This window comes from Pezoporus flaviventris, unplaced genomic scaffold (genome assembly GCF_033815535.1).
Source record: "Pezoporus flaviventris isolate CSIRO_AGI_PZ_B2104156 unplaced genomic scaffold, CSIRO_AGI_Pfla_v1 ptg000030l, whole genome shotgun sequence".
Classification (NCBI taxonomy): Eukaryota; Metazoa; Chordata; class Aves; order Psittaciformes; family Psittacidae; genus Pezoporus; species Pezoporus flaviventris.
Genome location: NW_026892578.1, coordinates 178296 through 196686, shown reverse-complemented (window position 1 = coordinate 196686; position 18391 = coordinate 178296). Strand labels below are relative to the sequence as shown.

Genomic DNA, 18391 nt, shown 5'->3' with positions numbered 1-18391 from the left:
CAACAGATCTGTAATTTCAACATGGTCTTTTCTCTAGAAATGTTATGTATAAGTTTTATCTTCAAAGATATTTCTGAACTTAACTTATGCATATCTTTGCACCCAAGTTTGGTTTGATAATCTGTAAAGCAGATCTAATTTTTTTGTTTTCCTGTGCTCTTCTCCATACTGGGAAGTATCATTTGCTCACCACATATTGGTAAAATGAGTATTAAGTTTATCAATGCCATCCACAGTTCCTCAACAAGAGGGAAAGAGAGAAAAATAAAGATTGAGAGGAAGCAAAATAAAAAGAAGAAAAAGAAAAAGGAAGGAAAAAAAAAGAAAAAGAAAAAGAAGAAAAAAAGAAAAAGAAAAAAGAAAAAGAAAAAAGAAAAAGAAAAAGAAGAAAAAAAGAAAAAGAAAAAAGAAAAAGAAAAAAGAAAAAGAAAAAGAAAAAAGAAAAAGAAAAAAGAAAAAAAAGAAAAAGAAAAAGAAAAAGAAAAGAAAAAGAAAGGAAAAGGAAAAGGAAAAGGAAAAGAAAAAAAGGAAAAGGAAAAAAGAAAAAAAAAGAAAAAGGGAAGGGAAGGGAAGGGAAAGGAGGAATGCAAAATATGATCATAAGCCTATCAAAGTGTGAGGGGATTACAAAGAGTATTGAAATACAACAGCAAAATAAGGAATAAGTGTACAACCATAATTCAGCTTTCCTTCAAGACTGCATAATCAGTCTGAACATTGAGAAGTCGGGTTACTGATTCCAAACTGTCCTCTCTTTTTTGAAAATATCATTTGTTTGTTTAAAACATTAGCTTGCTGTCATTCCATCAAAACTTCATATACTTCTGTTAAATGTATGCCATTTTAACACCTTGCAGAAGGTGTAATTTGGCTATCTCATGTTCCCAGTCTCCTCTGACTGGTTCTGGCTGCCTGGCTAGGTGCTTCTTTTGTGACTTGTCATCACCATGGTGAGCCCAAGAGGCACCACCAGATCACAAGAAGGAACTAGGGTGAATTTGAATCTTGGAAAACATAGTCCAGGTAAAGACTCTGCCCTGTAGAGAAGGCTGGAAGTCTGAAGCACCAGCCTGTCACTCCCATGAGGCCACATGTCAGTATTTCCGCATAGAAATATTTTCTTTCTCAGCTGAAATATCTGGGAGTAGATTTTTTTTCATCAAAATGTCAACATTTGACACACATAATGTCAATTTTCTAGCCATTCTACAGTAATTTGCACCTGATACAAATGTATGTGTATCTCCTCTATTTCTCCATGCTAGTTGTTTTTTCAATAAGAAATTATGGAAAAAAGTGAAGATGTGTCAGAATCTATAGGTTCTAATAGTGGGTTTCATCTGACCAAATATAAAAATCTATAACTGAGATATCTACATCTGACGTTGTCATCCTGGACTCTTTTCATAATCAATGGAGAGAAATAGGCACTTTTAGAGTGTGATTCATCTAATCCTGAAGTAGATGGCTAAAACAGGTCAGCTGAATCATGTTTTAAAAGCACCTATTTCTCTCCATTGGCAGTAGAGGGAATCTATGGTGACAACTTCAGACACAGACATCTCAAGTTAAATAAAATTACTCATGCATTAAGAGTCCACAGAACTGTTGTGCATAAACTTGTCCTTTTGTACCATAGTTTCATCTGTTCATCTTACTTGTTTGTAAATATGCAGAGACTTTTTCTTTCCCTCTCTCCCTGTTAAACCAATCTTTTTACCTTCATTTTTTCCCCTACTTACCCTGTGTTGTGCATCCTTTTTCTGTTTCCCTCATCACTATAAAAATCAGGCTTCAAATCAGTAATTTTAAGCCAATATCTGAGATAAATGAATGCCATTTCATCAAAACTGAGATTCTGCAGTGCTGCCTACTTTCGTTGTTAGTGTCACCACTAGTCTGTGGTCTTTTGAAATACGAGTCCCTTTCCAAATTATACTAGTTGTCTGATATAGAAGGCCAAGATCAGCCAAAAGATATTCCTGTATTGTTTCCCCACATGGATTACAGAGCACCCTTTCACAAATGATGTCAGTTAACATAATAACAGATTTCCAGCATTTCCTGTACCTATCTGTGGATGCCACAAGTTAGAAAACTGTTCTTTGTCACCTTTGCTCACATATGAAGCAAGGAGTTTCCAGTAATTACCAGTGGCTTACAAGTGAAGACAACAAAGTCATATAAATAATAATGTTACTATGAGGTACAGTGAACACAAGCTTTTTGCATTTCACCATGTCACAATCCTAGTGCATGCCAGAGACAGTGGTGTCTCTTTTGAGCTGTTATAGAATTTAAGTGTGAATGAAAGTCTGAGCGGTAGAGGCAGATCTTTGCATCTGTTCCATTAATCTCTGCAACATGGAGCATTGCCTTAACAGAATCCTGAAGGAAATCAAACAGCAATAAGTCTGACTTCTCTCTGGGTAAACCCCTGCGAAGGCATATAAAAGAGTGAAGGGTAGGGTATGAATTTCACTTCAATGCACCAGTATTGTGACTGGGCTAAATCTGGGGTGGAGGACTCAGATTAACTCCCAGCTACATACTGCAGGTTTTCAAATTTTTGTAGTGTAAAAAGCAGAAAGAAACTCTTAGATCATCTAATCTGCTTTCTTCTCGATCACAGGCACTTACCTTTTACACTGTTATCCCCACCTTGAGCCAAATAGTTTCTCTGCAGCTAAAGTATATCTTCCTGAGAGGCATCTAATCTTGACTTGAAGATCTCAGGAGATGGAAAATCCACCATTTCCCTCTATAATGTGTTCTGATAGCTAATAGCTATCAGCATTAAAAGTGTGTGCCTTATTTCCAATTTGAATTCATCTGGCTTCAGGCTCCAGCCTTTGGTTCTTATTATGCCTTTCTCCACGAGATTACAGAGTCCTTTCATATCCATTATTTTCTGCCGCAGAAGGTATATATGCCATAAGCAAGTCACCTCTCAATCTTCTGCCTCATAAACAGAAAGATCCAACTCTTTAAACCTCCCACCAGAAGGCATTTTCTCCTGTTTTTGAAACATTTCTGCATTTCCTCTCTACCCTCTTCAATAGCTCCAGTGTCCTTCTGAAAACGTGGACTGCAGAGTTCATGCAGTACTCCAGCATGGTCCTCTCCAAATTATACCAGAAAGACCACCTCTCTTCTCCCCTCACTGACTGCTGTACCATCCTATTCTGAGCTACTGTTTCGTTGCTTGTCTAGTATGAATTCTCCATATTTTTAAATCTCTGCTTTCAGTTATTCAGTTTCGTGGATTTCATCATTGTTTCTAGAAAGGTAATTTAGGATTGGGCTGTATTAAAGCACCCTATTTCTAATAACCTAGTTTACTAAGCAATCTTTTCCATCTCCAGAGTGTTCTCTCTGTTGTTTACCATTGACTTATCCATAAACACTTCCAGGAGTAATATCACACCAGCTTCTGGACTGTTAATAAAAAAACTTTTAATCATTCATCTGCTACCAGTTCTTGTGGAATCAGAGAAGAAACATCCTATGTCAGCTTTGTATTGTTTTGCAAAAGAGTGACAGCAGGGGAAGGGGTCTGTTTTGTTACTTTCTATAGTATTATTTAAGCATGCCAAGTGCAAGGTCCTACACCTGGGTTGGGGCAATCCCAGGCACAGCTACAGGTTGGGCAGAGAAGAGATTCAGAGCAGCCCTGTGGAGAAGGACTTGGGGGTGTTGGTTGATGAGAAAATGAACATGGGTCGGCTTCAGTGTGTGCTTGCAGCCCAGAAAGCCAACCGCATCCTGGGCTGCATCAAAAGGAGCGTGACCAGCAGGTCGAAGGAGGTGATCCTGCCCCTCTACTCTGCTCTCGTGAGACCTCACTTGGAGTATTGTGTGCAGTTCTGGTGTCCTCAACATAAAAAGGACATGGAACTGTTGGAACAAGTCCAGAGAAGGGCCACGAGGATGATCAGGGGACTGGAGCACCTCCCGTATGAAGACAGGCTGAGAAAGTTGGGGCTGTTCAGCCTGGAGAAGAGAAGGCTGCGTGGAGACCTCATAGCAGCCTTCCAGTATCTGAAGGGGGCCTATAGGGATGCTGGGGAGGGACTCTTCATTAGGGACTGTAGTGATAGGACAAGGGGTAACAGGTTAAAACTTAAACAGGGGAAGTTTAGATTGGATATAAAGAGGAAGTTCTTTACTGTAAGGGTGGTGAGGCACTGATTGCCCAGGGAAGTTGTGAATGCTCCATCCCTGATAGTGTTCAAGGCCAGGCTGGACAGAGCCTTGGGTGATATGGTTTAGTGTGAGGTGTCCCTGCTCATGGCGGGGGGGGGGGGTGGAACTAGATGATCTTAAGGTCCTTTCCAACCCTATCTATTCTATGATTTTATGATTCTGCGATTCTATGATTCTGTGTCAGGACTTGTTCAAAATTATCATCAATGTACTGAACATTTCTCCAGTTGCTCTTAGGAATTCTTATATGCCAGTAATCCAATGCTGCTGATTTCAGACTGTTTATCATTAGTTTTATTGTTCAACACCCATTTTGATTACTAATGGGTAATCCTCTTTATTACCTATATGAGATACAAGTATGGTGAACATTTTTTCACCTTGGAATGGTTAACTCACCTAAAGACATTGGTCTTGAATGTATTCAAGTATCTGGAATGAACCGGAACTGTGGTAAGGCAAATAGGTATGGCAGGATTTAAATGTCATACCAAAACCAGAAAGGAGTTTTGCTTTCTTACACTTTTATGTCAAGATATCGGTCACCCATGAAATAGGAAAGGAAAGTTCAAACCTCCTCCTTTTTTGTCTAGGAATAAGAATGTGACCCTGTTTTCTTGTCTCTCAGTAAATGGCTTAAGCACTGAAATAAAGGAATTCTGGACTGAACATCTTCTTCCAAGTTATACCTACTTAAACAAAGGCTACTGAGAGCAAATGAAAATGGAATTTAATAGGTTCTTTGTGTATATGCTGAAAATTAATTTAAAAAAAATGTTTGGATTTGTCTGAAATTAAATATATTACTTTGGTTGCCAAACAATGAAAAAAAACACAATTATTCATACAATACGCACATAAATATATAATTTCTCTTTTTCAGATTCAAGACAGAAATATCTATTAAGTCTACTCTTTCAACATCATTGTGAGCAGTTTTACCACCTCAGCTTTCTGAAATTTCTGCAATATATGCGGATTATTTTGTATAAAACTTAAAAATGCTATCCTGTTTATAGCTCTGTTTGGTACACATTTTTGCTTTGTTCCTCCTGCTGCTTATATGAATTTTCTGCACTTTATAGGTTCTACTGGGATATATATAGCTTAGATCTCTATCATGTTTGTCAACACAAAGTCTTACATTAGTAATGTTATTTTAGATGCTCCATCTAGTCTTCAACCAAGGCAGTACCTATCCCACCTGTGAGATGGAGCCCACTCTGTGCAGCTCCTTTGTCTAATTGAATGGGGTCCCAATGTCCCAGTTTTTCACAGCAGAAAAATCTGCATCTTCAAATACATTTTGTTGAAAGTAGTGTTTCAACATCAGTGTTTTCTGTTTTCTACTCTTGCTTTTGGGGCCAGAAAGATTTCCCAGATCATGATTATTGCCATCTTCACAACCATGGCACCATCCTCTCATCTGTTATTTCATTTTATTCCAGTGACTACAGCATTATTATAAGGATTTACTGAAGGACCTCATAATGCTTCCCAGTCTTGCTATGGTCGACCTGTGGTCTGCTCTTCAGCAAAGTAACTGAAAAAAAAGTCCACAGCTGATCTGAGGCAATATACAGCAGAATTCCTAGCCTGTGTTTATACTGTTAATTAAAAGAGGTTCAGGAGCTAATCTCTTCCCAAGTGTCCAACGGCAGCAGTTGGTGAGGTCTACACTGTTTAGGACTTTTCCTTTTTGGGGGCAGATTTGTCTTTAAATCACCTTCAAACATATTCTCACAACAACTGAGCAGTGTAATCCTTCAATATGAGGTTTTCCAGGGCCACAAAACCCCAGCCACGCTGTGCCTAACAATTAGAATGCATACTATTCATTAAAGACAACTAAAATCCTGAGAAGCTTGCTATTTATTTAGATACACGATCTTCCTTTTTACAGGGTGTGAATTTAGACAACTCAAAATTCAGACCCTAAAATGTTTCTGCTGAACTAGCTTCATATTATTTGGTCATCTATGGCTTAGATATTCCCAGGGTCAGCACTTGTCTAAATGTCTTTGCCGAATTCCATTGCTTCAGCAGCAATAGAAGTCTTTACATAGGCAAACCTGATAGGATACAACATTGAGTTATCCTCAAAACAGGAGACTTTCAGCTGTTCCCCAGTCAAAGGCACATGGATTTGAGACATTGCCTTAGCTGCTGAGGTCTCACAGAGTAGCAAGAAGCATCTTCCATAGCTGAAGAACCTGGGAGCCAAGCTGAAGCGACGAGCCCAGCATTGCCACCCAGCGCTGCTAGGTGATTTCCTCAGCTACCTGGGAGCCACGTAGGCCAGATGCCTGAAGCTAGAGGTTGTGGATGATTTAAAAAAAAAAAAACAAAAAACAATAAAACAACAACAACAACAAAAAAAAAAAACAGCAAACAAACAAAAAAAATCACAAGAAAAGGGCAACTAACATGCATTTCAACAGACCTTTTATCCTGGAATGGCTGCACATTCAGACACTGACAGCTTCCTCGGAATCATGCTGTACTACAGAAGGAAAAATGGATTAGATAATATTGACAATCAGTGCCTATTCAAATGCCCATTTAACTGAAAGGAATACTTCACATAGAACAATATTTAGTATAAAAAACGTCACCTTTCTCTATTGTTATGTAATGTAATAGCCATAAATGTGTATCCTTCTTAACTAAATAAGACAGTTATATATCACCTTGCTTCTTATGACATTTACCACAAAAAGCTACTCAGTGCAGGCCAGTACTGTGTTAGCAAAATGAGAGGAGCACTTATTCCTTCACATTAGTTAATATGTCAAAAGCTTTTTCTCTCAAAGATATTAAATGGTAAGAACAGTGTGTTTCAACTTCTAAATTGTCATACATCAAAGATTTTAGAGGACTTCTTTTTTAAATTGACAGTTGTCATTTAATATACAGAATGATCCAAAGCATATTATTTCTGAATGTTACCAGGGAGATTTCATTGGCTTTTGTGACATTTTCAGTTTTTGGTATAATTGGCTAACAGCTTTTTTAACCTAATGTCTTTTAAAAAATTGTGTATCTGGTGGTCTGGGGTATCACATCTTCTGTTTTCTCTTTTTTTTGTTGTCCAAAAATGTTACCATAATGATAAAAAGTGACATTATTTTAAGAGATAAGAAACACAAAATTATTTTCTGTCTGACCTTTACAGTTACCAGAACAAGCGGCTTCTGTTAGCAAAATAGTTCAAGCTTTTTATTACAAAGGATATTTGGCAATATTCCATAAGAAGAAAAAAAAAAAAAATACATGTAGTTCTTGTCAGGGGAAGTCATTAAGCCCTCTCTCCTTATGCCAGGCTAAGATTTTAACAAAAATAAAATTCTGAGTATTTTAAGATGACGGAGGAAGTTGTCTGTGAGAGGCAGGGATATTTCACATAATGCTCTTTATGAATGTACTAATGTAGTTTTATGTCTTTGACTGCACTGCACTGAAACAAATATAGTGGGTTTACCCAAGAGTTCAAGGAGATTTTGGTGACCTTCATTTCCCAGCTGCACATTTATGCATTCAGTTTCCTTCTTCACCCTGGTGTGTTGTGTTATTGGAACAACAGTGCTTCTTTAAGGGAGGTTGGGGGGTAAGACAGATAATGACTGAATGGCTCAATGTGGCTAAATCACTATATTTACAATTTTTAAAATACTAATGGCTACTCTTCAGCTGTACTGTTTTTTCCAGGTAAAGGCTTACAAATCAAATGTTAGCTCCACTCCATACCTCTCATTATTGATTTTACAGGTTACCACAGAACTTTAGAGGTGGAAGTACTTCAGTATTCAAAGACACATCCAGCACCGGGCCTTTTAACTGCCGTTGTCATTGCTCTGGCTCTTCCACCCAAGTAAGGATGATATATGTCTTGTTTTCAGCTCACATGACAAAGATATGACACTTTTGTCACTGATTCTTAAGAAAAACTGTATGAGTCAAATTACAATCGCAACAAAAGTTAGAACAAAGCCCTCTTTCTTGTTGAAACAGTTTGCTGTTTACTGGCTTTTTGCTTAGCTGGTGGTACAGTACATAGCCTGCAAATAGATGAAATACATTTTAGATGCATGAAAGAAAAAATACTATTTAAAACCATAAGATTCCTTTAGGAAAATAATTAGAGGCAGCTATCATCATTAACTCTGGAATACATAACTCTTCCCATTCTTAATAAAAAGTGATCCTTAATAAAAAGTGAATGCAGTTGCATGCCACAGTATTAAAGAATATATGAGTTAAATATCTTCCTGCTTCAAAGATGCGTGGCCTAAAACCTGAAAAATTACAGTATACTCAAATGATCATAAAGGACTGACTTCACTGACCATTTCTTTGTGTTTGGGGGATAGATTTCTGCATGGCATAATATTTCCACTTGCATTGGTTTCCTGGCATGAAAATGTTTATTGCACTCATTAGCTAAGAGGATGTCGGCACTGGTCCAATGAACACAGATCTGCCTTCTGATTTCAGCCATTAAATTGCAATGGGATTCACAGGCTTAACATTGTGGGTGTGAGAATAATAAAATGGAGCTCCATCTTTAGCCCAGTTACCATGGATGCAGTTAAAGGTCATAGTGGCAGCTGCTAACTAGTTGCCTTTTTAGCTGTATTTCCCCTCCTGCTATGTGTTTTTGTGTACCTTAGTTTCTGCAGGTCTGCCTTAGAGCAATTCCACTTCCTTAACTTGGCATATGGGTGTCTTCCTCAACATGATGGGTGCATTGCCATAAACACGGTTGCTGCCGGCATCCCTTTATTGATTTTTTTTTTGTGTTTTAATGGAAAATGACTGTAAAGACCTTAACAAAAAAATGGAAATGCAGCCTGCTCAGCATCCCAAATTATTTCTATTTTCTGCACTCTGCTTCACGTTCCTAACTTGGGGGAGAAAAAAGAAAAATCCCTCCCTGTATATAGTGAATTCCCATCTCCATTTAAACTCACAATGGGCTAAGGAACTGAGGCATTCACAGTGTGGAACATCAGCTACTACTTCTCAATTCGCCCCAAAGTCCTAGGAGTTAATTCCCTGTACTGCATGAAGTGTCAGAGTAATTACTGCTGATCAGCCCTATCTCTTAGCATTCTGTCCTGCTTTGAGAGGCACCCTGTTTATTGATGCACCGCTACATCATCACATTGCTTTCATTCAGGCAAGCTGCTTAATCGAAAGGGCTTGGACAAAGCAAGATTTTCAAAGAGAAGGAGTGGAAAAAAATTAAAAGTAGCCAAGTAAAATAAAGTGAATGGTAAAGAAATCTGTAAGCTCTACAAAATAATTTCCTTATGTCAACACTTAGTTTCAATAGATTTTAAAACTCTTCTTTATTTCCAAAAGAAGGTACCGTGAGTCTTTTCTGTAGTGACTCAACTACATGATCACTTCCTATTTGAAGATTTTTAAGAGCACAGTGCCGGACGCCCTCCTTGAGGAATGCTTATTGGTTTTTGTTCTGTTTATATACAGGCTATGACTCTGTCAACCTTTCTGAACCACGACACAAAGAAACTTTTTTTAAGTTTATGCCTTTCTGTTTTAAAGATACATTTATATAACTTGTCATTTCTCAAAAATAAAGTACTATATGAGCCAAATGTTTCAGTTCCACACAAGGGTAGCTTCTGGTTCTCATTGGCAGGATGCCACTTTATTCATTTTTATTTCAAACACAATGTGAAACTTTTAATTCTAATATAGTATAAAAGTGTGATGGCTATAAAGCCTACACTGTGACTAATTCATGCTCCTCTTCTCCTTGCACTCCTGTGAATTTTAGAGGGTGGCAGAAAGTTACGCTGAATTCATTTCCACTTAAATACTATCAGGCTTTGTGTGTTTGTTAGGGAGAGAAGAGATTTATTTGGGCTGGCATCTGTATTTAAGACTCAAGTGTTTTCCTTGATTAAGTCACTTTTGGGCACTGTTCTTGTAGATCTGTGGATACCCAGCCCATAGTGAAAGTAACTTTTTAGCCGAGTCTGTTTTGCCTCAAGAAGTGAAATAGATTGTCACATGGAAAAGGAAATAAACAGGTAATGACAAATACAAGTGTAAACAAACCAGTTATCTAATTGGTTGCTGAGATTCTTCTAATGACATCACCCCCTCTATGGCATTGCTTCCTAAGTTGTTCAGCAGTGTTGTTGAAAATATCAGAATAAGGTGGCTACAACTATTACAGTGGCCCCTTTTACTGTTTTCTCCGCCACACTTTTAATCAGAGAATTTCTTCTTGTGCCTTGTTTACTGTTGATATTTTCTGGCTGATTGGATAGGAATGACATTTTGACAATTTACTGTAGCAGTAAGCACTGTACAAACAAAAGGTGCTGATGAAAACTCGGAACCCATTATTATGTAAATTATGGCTGACTAACACAGATTCCATCTACCAGTCACCATCATTGAGATCAGTTTTACTCAATGATAATAATTTTCATGATTGCAGTCTTCAGAGAGATCAGAAATATGCTTTAGCTGTTGCATTTATCTACTGCGGGTACTTGACCCTTAATTAAATTCTGAAACTTTTTTATATAATAAAGTAAAATACAGCTGGCACTTCCATTCAAACAAAGAGCATCAAACACAGATCTACCAAATAAGATAAAGGTATTTCAGACTTACCTTGTTGTAATGCTAGTAAACACGAAAACTACAACATCCTTTGAAAGAGAGCTTAAAGTTTAAAATGCCAAAAAAAAAAAGAAAAAGCATGGGCAATTTAAATGTTGCACTCCAGTCCCGTGTCTGCTGAATGCTGGGCTTGCTCTGCAGAATGGTCTTGAACTTTATATTAAAATATGCATGACAGGAAAAAAAAAAATGAATGAGCTTTGAGTGTATAGATGATGTTTGTCTGCTCCCGTATATTATTGGGGTCATAAATGAAAAATTGTTAGAAAATAAAGAAGTAAGAGATTATTTAATGTTTCACACTAAATTTTGTAAGACAGTATTCTCCCAAAACTTGAAAAATATGCTTTGCAAAACTATTCCTCTTAAAAACAGATTAGGAACAACTCAAGGTGCTGCACTGCTGCATTAGTGTTCTGCTACTAACAGATACAAAAATGACTAAATAGCATAAAAACAGATCAGTTAATTTGGTTTATATTTATATATTTATATGTGTGAGTTCCATAAACAAGACCAAGGAAAAGGGATATACTGCACAGAAAAGGAATCTGGGCTTTTCATTTAATATTTTAACTTTTTAAGGCAGCTTTGAAAGCTTTTAGTACTCCTTTCCTCCCTCCTCCCCAGTCTCCTCACCAGTTTTTCAATCACGAAGATGGCCATTCCAGGTAAGATGTAAGAGTCAGGATTAAAAAGAGGTAGGGTATTATAAAAATGGAGATTCAGGATTTCTTTCAACATAGCACTTTCCTAAACTGTCAGTTCATAGAGCCAATGAGCTAAGAAAAGTAATTACTTAAGTGGATTTCATGAAGAGTAGAAAGATGATTGTGCCACATTAAATAACAATTGTATCCTTAATGATGTGTTGGACTATAATACAAACATTCTTCTGCCATTATATGCAATACAATATACCTTTCTAATTACTCCGGTGGCTTCCTCTTCCTTTATTAAGATGCTATGCTTTCAGAGACTATGTAAGCATTATATGAGCTGCTTTTTTTTTCCTTAAACTACAGTGAGTGCAGCTGTGTGGTCATTGATAAATTGGTTATAAATTACTGACACTTTGTATATGAATGGAATAATTGTTTTATTCCTTTTCTTTCCTTCATGAAATACAATTTTTCTTAGAAGAGATATAATGAAATTCAATGAAATTACTTCTCCATTTTTTTTTTTGGTATTTCCATATATGTAACCAGATAATTAATAAGGCAGATTCAAGACAAGATGGCAAACTTACTTAAGAAAGTAGAATAGGGTCTGCAAATTCAGAAAGGTTGAAAACCATTTCTCCGTTTCATTGCTTATATTCTGTCCCTAAGACATGGAACTCTACACTCCCTAGCACTGCTTTCTATAAATCAGTATGATTTCTATGATTTCTAGAATTACTTTGGTGCACTATCTGACCACTCATTAGACTTGAATTCCTAACATTCTGCCAGCGCACAGAGCTTATATTTGGACCCAATTAAAGTTTGCACACATTAATAGTCCTACTGAAGAAAAAAGAAACTTATGTGGAAATTCTCCCAAATGTATAAAGGGATTGAAGAACTGGGGGGGGGGGGGGGGGAGGGAATAAAATTGGACAATTCCAGATTCTCTGTCAGAGAGACTGATTTTTTTACATCAGAAATTTTCATGCATAAAGGAACTTGCATAAGTGAATAAAATAAAACAAGTGATTAAAGTAAAACCTGCAACATATTCTTCTTCTCTGTTGTCTCTTAGTAGAGACACATTCTGTTAACTCATAACTCACATTCTTCTGCTACCTATTAATGCCATGAATAGCAATAATTTTATGAGCAGTCCACTCCAATTTTATGCATGTGGCACTGTAGTCCTGAGCTGGCTGGTCAAAGTCACACCTTTGGAATTTTATCAGTAAAATTGGTTGAAAATTATCAAAGTTCTTTATCACTGTTGAGTGACCTAAAGTTAGCTAACACCAAAGAGAAAAAATATTCCTGCTTTCAAAATCAGGTTTGACTGCTTTGAAACTTGGTGATAATAGGAAAAATATGCCATAGTATGACCAAACTATATTGTGGTTCTCATCGATATTATATTCCCTTTGTAAAAAACTAGGACACATTACACAGGTAGTTTCACATTTGACAGTTCACACACTGTCAAACTAAGAAACAACAACGTCCATGATTTAAAATAAAATCCATCTATAAAATTCATCTGCAATTAACACCATCACTTTCCTAAAAGCAGCTTAGTAAGTATATATTTTCTCTTTCGTCCCAAATTCTTACTGGTACAGTAGGAGCTCTGTGCTTGGATCGCATGTTAGGCAGAATTATGGGAATCTTTATAAACTCCCTGCTACACTGCTTGGTTAGCTAAATTCAAGATTCGTAAATGGTCCTTGGAAAGTAAGCAGAGTAGCCCCCTGTTACTGCATCTGAAGTATATATACATAGCCATATATTCTGCACTCAGTCAAAAGAAGCCTGAGCCAAAAGAAAAAGTATTGCCTGGTAAAACTGCTACTAAGTGAAATTTTTGCACTGGGGTGAGCAAGTAGCACTGGGAATAATTTTTCATTCTTGCCTGTACTGCTTTGTCATCTGCAGAGTATCCACTACTCAGTACTCCCCAGAATTGGGCCCACCATGAGGCGACAAATTCTGTTGCTCCTCTTTCTGGGTTAGAAGAGTACACAGATCTGCTTTGTTCTGAACATTAGCACTTCTCTACTTGGATTTGCTTAAATCCAAGCAAATCATATCTTGAAAATTAAAATAAATTGTTGAAAATATAGTTTTTATGGCTTTTTCCATATCTTTTAAGGAAATAAATACTAAGAAAGGAAGAAAATCTTGAAACTGGACAAAGACAGCTCAGGAACACTTTGGAAGTTGTAATTGTCACATCCTATCACATATCTTTCTGCCTGCTGGAAAGGATGGTGACCCAGTCTCTCTTTAAGTTTGGGAAAAGCTACTTTTCCCAAATTAATAGCTCATATATGTAAAACATATAAACTGCATTTGTGACATTGGCAATTCTGTTCAGTAAGAAACTTCCACTGTATTTAGGCACCTAAATGAAATTTTTCAGTCTTGGAAATCCTTGGTCAGATGACGCCTTGCTCCTTAGTGCCCAGACTCTTATGGGGACTTGATTTTCAAGAAGGTGTCTAATATTCCCTGTTGCCTGAAGCTTTTGTACCTAGAAATGCTTCTGTGTAAGAAAAAAAATTAATTACTCAACTTTTTCGACTGGGTTAAGGAACCAGCTTTGGCTTCCAAATGCTTTTCTTGTTATTTCCAGATCACTCAAAATAAGGTAAAGTTCACTTCATGTACTTTCAAAGCTTGTCATCCAATTTGCTCTAGAACAGCATGAATAAAAATGACATGGAGAAATAATTTCCTGAAACTGATCTATCTACTGTTGCTGGTTAAAAAGCAGGTTGCTTATTGTGATGGTAGTGAAGGTTGGAGGTCAGGATACAGCTCCTGAGTGCTCAGCACCTGCCTTTTTCATGGGCCACAGAAATTTCTGCTCATTCCCATAATCTCAGAAGCTGGTCAGACCTACTGGGAGGCAGTGCTGGTTTTGTAAAGATCCAGGGTAACTCTGTGGTATAGACAGGCTTCTTGATGGCTAAAGGTCCTACATAACTCTAATGATGGGAGCCAGCCTTGATAGTCAAGAAGCAGAACATCTTAGTGTAAGTGATCTAGCAATCTTTTTTCTGTTCATCTTTCAGATCAAAGACCTTGGAAGCACTGTACCACTTACCAGCTAGTTGTGGCAACAGTTCTTCCATATGGAAAAGTAACCTTATCAACATTATAAAGAAGGGAAACCAAGGCACAGAGACATAAAGATCACATGGCAAGGTGCTGTGGTGGTAGGAAGAGTGCCTATGTTTGAAATCTGTATCTGAAGTTCAAGTGCATTCTTATCCCTCTGAAAAGGAGATTACTATCACATAGCCTGCAAGAAGTTTCTGGTTAGGACAGAACGTATCTTTCCAAATTCACAAAGTACACTTGCTGCATAAGCAGGGCACATCATGTAACATGGTATGCAGGTCTGCCTGCCCACACAGAGGGAAGGCTACACATGAGCACCCGTCTGAAAAGTGGCTGTGTTGAATCCCTTTGTTTACAAGCAAGCCAGTGTATCTTGTGTTGCTGTGCTTATGTGTTGCTGTGCTTAGGTGTATGCAGCGCCAGGTTGTGAAGGTTGCTCACAGAGAAAATGGTGTAGAGCTGCAGCCTCACATGTTCTAGCAGCACATGAGCTTTAAAAAGTAATAGAAGCACAAAACTGGACTTGTAGCAAGACTTTTCACCTCATTTTAACCAAAGTATCAGGAAGTTGATTCTTCTAGCCTTTAAAGAGTGTTGTTGTCTCTTGTATGCCATTGCCTGCTTCTCAGTGCGGGTCCTGAAGGTGCTGCGGAGGTTTTGCATTCCACCTTCCAGTGAGCTGGACTTAACTGGAACTAAGATCAGAACTGGCAGCTAGGCTCATGCCAAATTGAAGTTTTATTTATTTGATCATTTCATTGCAAGGTAGACACTGTGTCTGTGGTTTATATCTTTAAAATCAAATAAACTATTTATATTTGGTGAAGAACTGTAAAACACATAGACCTTATTCACTAATATTTTTATGGTTTCTTTAACACTTGACAAGTAAAGAATTTGTGAAAGTGTTTTTTGTACCCAGATCCCACAGATTTCTTGGAGTATTTTTTAAATTAAGAAAAGGTATAATCTAGATTAGTTACATGAATTTAGCTCCCGTTTTTCCCTAACATACAGCATGAACCCTTCTGAGTGAATTTTTAATACAGTTTTTAAATGGAATACATTTGATGAAAACTTGAGAAAATACCATCAACTTTTATCTATTTAACATTTTCATGTTATTAAATGAGGGTACCTCATGTGAATTTCAGGTCAGAGTGGAAATATAAACTACCTACAGTTTTCCTTCCCATCCTGATAATATTGTTTTGTTTACATCATCATGGAAAGCGTTATGCAAATTTTCTTGCCACACCATATCCATTATACCTTAAAGAGAAAATGGTCTAATAAAAATTCTCAAAACAGCTATTACTTGTAGGAAAGGAAAGGTCTGTAGTCTTTCAAAATGTCATTGCTACTAACTCGAGCTTGATAGAGAAAGAAGTCAGAACTGCTCTTTCACAGACACAGATTGCTGTGAGCTCCCCATGAGGCCAGCAAACCCATGGAGAGGCTGCGGTTTGCAAGCGGGGTCTCGCCTGGTATTTTGGTCCTGTGGACAAGGGTTTCCTGGATGTTTTTGCCATTCCTGCTGGCAGTTTGTCAGGTCGCTCCTGCACACACCTTTACAGCAACAACTCCTGCTGCACATTGCAGGGCATATGGAAGGTCATTAGTGGTTTCAGTCTGCATTACTGTCATCCTGAAGTACAATCTTGCCATGCACTTTGCACTGAGAGGGCTAGGAAACCAGTATCTTTCGTAGTAATGACTTCCAGTTTACAGCCTTCATTTGTTATATTTCCTCAATAGCTGTTGTGTTGAGATTAACTGCATAAATGGTCTGCAGCTGGCTGTTATGAATTAAGGGAGTTTAATCAAAGTATTTCTAATGTACAGCATAATGATAATACATGGGGGAAGTACTATTTAAGAGATAATGATGGCTTCAGAAGATCACTGTTGTAATGTTTAGTGCATATGCCTTCAGCATTGAATTTGTTGTTGTTCTGAATATGCTTAATGGATCAGTGAAAAGCTGCCTAATGTGGGATTGTTTGATGGGGCTGACAGAGCTGGAATTAGCCCATTGCTGTTTACTGCATACAGCCATTAAGATTAATTGCTGCCAGATAATTTTGACTGTTTTTATCTTCGGGAAAAAGTGTCACTAATGGGTTTATAAATTGGTTCACTATTACTAATAGTAAGGCCAGTGTAACAGGAGAGGATGTCAGCAGCTAATTCTAAAGATAAAGGTAAAAAGTATAAAGTACTATATGACTTGCTAGTTTTAAGGGATAATGTTATCTAATAACAGACAGACTGATATATGATGCTCATTAATGCTATTTCCCGGGCTTTGGGTTGAACCTAATAGATGCTAATAAAGTCTTATTTGATGTACCATTAAAAAGCTCAATCTGTTTTCTGCATTAATGCACAATGTTGTTTATCACATTTTCAGTGACTAAAACCCAAACCCTCAATCTGTTACATAACTAAACAGTATCAGGCTAGTTATACCTATTTTTGTCTTTGTTTAGAGACAGAAAAATTTATAGGGCAACCACGTTTCTGTATATACTGTACACAATTCACATCACTCAGCTTCCTGTCAACAATGACAGTACTTCAGATTTCGTTTCAACATATCCTCTTTCACATATATCGTCACCAATAAATTCTGCAAAGCACTTCTTCCAAGAGATGAATTAATTGTTTTGCGAATGTTAGAAAATAGCGGTGGAATGTGGGCAAAAAATTATCCAAGGAGGATGAGTCCACATTAGAGGTTAATAGTCTGTTACACCACATATACATGCATGTGCAGTGCCTCTAATTTGCTGTGTATCAAAATGAAAGTTCTTTGTGCACTGAGTCTCAAACATATCCCTTGTATCTAAGGGCATTGACAAGGGAGTGGGAAGAACATGCACTAAATAAATAGAAATACAGACAAAGAATGCTTAATGAAGACGGGGAAACCAATAACTCATGAGTAGTGAAGTAGTTCTCTTCTCAAGTAGAGATAGTGTAAATTATGAAGTGATTCCCTTCTCAAGTCAAAAGAGCATTTATAGTTTTCATGACTAATTTTTATATTGTGCTGAGAACATCTTCAATTTTTTTTGAGGTGCTCTGGATAATAAAACAGCTCTAATCTCAAACAGTACCAGGAAAAGACCTTGAGTTATTTTTCCCTTCCCGAATGCTAGCAGGAGAAGACCTTTGAGAAGTGAAGATAAAAAATACTGGGTTTTATAATCTGTTCTGCTGTATTTGCTGTTTGCGCAGTAGTATTCCAGGTGGCATTCTTGTTTCTTTGCCATTAAGGACATGAGTCCTTTTTTTATGGTTTAGACCCTTTCCATGTGTATCTCCTTTCAACTTCCATCCTTTTGGCATGTTTATACGTCTGCTTCCATATCTAGTAATGCATATTGATGTGTGGGGACCTTATGCTATGTAAGGAAGTGGCTACAATCAAAATATTCTTCCTTTTATTTATGTATCTGAATACTGCACAATGCTGCATGCACACATCCATTCAGGTTTTTTCATTATGTCCTGATTCTGATTTCCTTCTCTCTTATATTCCCCACTATTGGCTGCATTATCCATATTTAATAAATCATTTTCCAATTAAACTTTTGTCTGTACACAGATCTAGCATTGTTTTGACTTAAATCGATTTAAAATCAGTTCCATTAATTCATTGCAAACTCTATGTAGACATAATAAAGTTGGGTTACAAGCAGCTTATTTTGGTTTACTTTCAA

General features: G+C 37.2%; 1 long non-coding RNA gene across 3 annotated transcripts in view; it reads left to right on the top strand.

The window, feature by feature from the left end:
- The window catches only part of LOC133272477 (uncharacterized), a 165377-nt gene that overhangs the window by 33083 nt on the left and 113903 nt on the right, over positions 1-18391 (top strand). For 2 of the 3 annotated variants that reach the window (XR_009744445.1, XR_009744446.1), the window contains one exon: positions 7975-9132. The exons of the other annotated variant lie outside the window; for it this stretch is intronic. This is a non-coding gene — a long non-coding RNA (uncharacterized LOC133272477). Of the gene's footprint in view, positions 1-7974; positions 9133-18391 lie in introns of those variants that run through there. 3 annotated transcript variants of the gene reach the window in all.